Source organism: Triticum aestivum, chromosome 2B (genome assembly GCF_018294505.1).
Source record: "Triticum aestivum cultivar Chinese Spring chromosome 2B, IWGSC CS RefSeq v2.1, whole genome shotgun sequence".
In the NCBI taxonomy this organism is placed as follows: Eukaryota; Viridiplantae; Streptophyta; class Magnoliopsida; order Poales; family Poaceae; genus Triticum; species Triticum aestivum.
The window spans coordinates 10,615,509-10,618,473 of NC_057798.1; positions in this window are offsets into that span (position 1 = coordinate 10,615,509).

A 2,965-nucleotide genomic window follows, 5' to 3' on the forward strand; every position below is an offset into this window, starting at 1 on the left:
GTTGCCCATAAATTAAACCCCTCATGCTCTCCAGCTAGCAGTGACAGGTTGCGACTTGCCCAGCAAATACGTTTTATATCGTGGGATGGAGGCACTAGTAGAAAAGGGGGCAATGGTCCAGGCCGGGTCAGCCCATTAGTCCCGGTTCAATCCAGAACCGGGACCAATGGTGGCATTGGACCCGGTTCGTGAGCCCCGGGGGCCGGCCGGGCCACGTGGGCCATTGGTCCCGGTTCGGTTGGACCTATTGGTTCCGGTTAGTGGGACGAACCGGGACCAATGCGCCTCGCTCCTGGCCCACAACCATTGGTCCCGGTTGGTGTAGTGAACCGGGACCAAAGGCTGCCCTTTAGTCCCGGTTCATGGCACGAACCGAGACCAATTAGTTGCCTATATCTACCCCTCGCCCGCGAGCAGAGCACTCCCAGTGCTCTGTTTTTCGTGGCTGGCGAGGGGAGAGCTTTGTGGTGCTCTAGCTCACCTCCTATGCACACGAGGTGTTCGATGGAATGCCCGAGCCACAGTACTTAAGTTTTCTCCTCCCCAAGCTCGACCTCCAAGCTTCATTTTCCTCAATATTTGTCTAGGTTTAGCGGTCCATCACGTCCCGTCCCCGTCTTCACCGCCGTCGATCGCCCGCGCCGATCTTGTCGCCGGCACCACCGTGGTGAGCCTCTTGTTCTTATCTTCTTTCTGAAAGGAAAAAAAATCTTACTTGTATATTTATATTGATACTTGTATAATTTTCTTACTTTTATTATTGCATCTTATATAGTGCGATGGTTTTGGTATCCGCTCCCGTCGGCCCTCGTCCTGTCTATGATTCAGATGTGGTATATATTATCTTTTCATAACTATTGGTTCATTTATTGTTTATGACAATTATGCCGACCAACGTGACATAGATTTTATTAATCTAGGAGGTTGTTGAACCGGAAATTCCAACCGACCCTATTGTCGAGAGGTTAAATTTAGTTGAAGAAGAATACAATTTGTTGAAGGAAAAAATTAGAAAAAATTGAGGAGGAGAAGATGATATTGGAGTTGCATGTTTGCACGAAAAAGACGGCATGCCTCCAAAGCAGTATGAAGGTCCTGCCAGCTATGCTCTACCAAAGAAGAGAAGGAAATCTTCTTTGAATGTCTGCTTAGTATGAAGGTCTCGACTGGCTTCTCGTCTAATATAAAAGGAATAATAAATATGGCAGACAAAAAGTTTCAGAACCTAAAGTCTCATGACTGCCACGTGATTATGACGCAACTGCTTCCGGTTGCATTGAGGGGGCTTCTACCGGAAAACGTCCGATTAGCCATTGTGAAGCTATGTGCATTCCTCAATGCAATCTCTCAGAAGGTGATCGATCCAGAAATCATACCAAGGCTAAGGAGTGATGTGGTGCAATGTCTTGTCAGTTTCGAGCTGGTGTTCCCACCATCCTTCTTCAATATCATGACGCACATTCTAGTTCATCTAGTTGACGAGATTGTCATTCTGGGCCCCGTATTTCTACACAATATGTACCCCTTTGAGAGGTTCATGGGAGTCCTGAAGAAATATGTCCGTAACCACGCTAGGCCAGAAGGAAGCATCTCCATGGGCCATCAAACAGAGGATGTCATCGGATTTTGTGTTGACTTCATTCCTGGCCTTAAGAAAATAGGTCTCCCTAAATCGCGGTATGAGGGGAGACTGACTGGAAAAGACACGCTTGGAAGGGACTCAATAATATGCAGGGACGGATATTCTTGGTCTCAAGCACACTACACAGTTCTACAGAACTCTACCTTTGTGACCCCGTATGTCGATGAACACAAGAACAGTCTGCGCTCCAAACACCCGGAGCAGTGCGACGACTGGATTACATGTGAATACATCAGGACTTTTAGCAGTTGGTTGGAAGCACGTATCAGAGGTGACAACACTGTTTGTGATGAGCTGTACTTGTTGTCCAGGGGACCATCTTTGACCGTATTGATTTGGAAAGGATACGAGATAAATGGGAATATATTTTACACGATTGACCAAGATCAAAAGAGCACCAACCAAAACAGCGGTGTCCGCTTTGATGCAACAACCGAGAGGGGAAAGGACACATATTATGGTTACATAGTGGACATATGGGAACTTGACTACGGAGTAGATTTTAAGGTCCCTTTGTTTAAGTGCAAATGGGTCAATCTGTCAGGAGGCGGGGTACAGGTAGACCCACAGTACGGAATGACAACAGTGGATCTGAAAAATCTTGGGTACACTGACGAACCGTTCGTCCTAGCCAATGATGTGGCACAGGTTATCTATGTGAAGGACATGTCTACCAGACCAAGAAAAGAGAAAAGATAAGGAAGCGAATACATCATACGATGAGCCAAAGCGCCACATAGTTCTTTCAGAAAAAAGGGACATCGTGGGAGTGGAGGACAAGACAGACATGTCTGAAGATTATGAAAAGTTTCATGAAATTCCTCCCTTCAAAGTCAAGGCTGACCCCAGCATCCTGATAAACGATGAAGATTATCCATGGTTACGGCACAATAAGCAAATGACACAAGCGAAGAAAAAGTGAAGACTTTCTCCCGCAACTATTATGATGATACCATGCCAACTTTGTAACTGACGAGTATGATACCATTATCCGTTTTGTACATGCACATGTTATATGGGTCAATTTATGATACCATGGCAACTTTCAACTTTTTCATAGTTAATGTCTTATGGTTCGGCCCTCGTAATAATTAAAAATAGCAACAATAAGTATTTTGTTGTAAGTAGAAACAAAATAAAATAAATGAAGCAAGAAAGAAAACAAAAAAACAAAAAAAGTGTTTTCAAATTTGAAAACTAATGGCACTAACATAAAGTTTATAATTTTCCTAAAACTAAAAGCAAAAACAATTAAAAATAAAGCAAAAAACAAAAGAAAATAAATAATGCAGAAAACAAAAGAAAAAAAACAACAATAAGTAT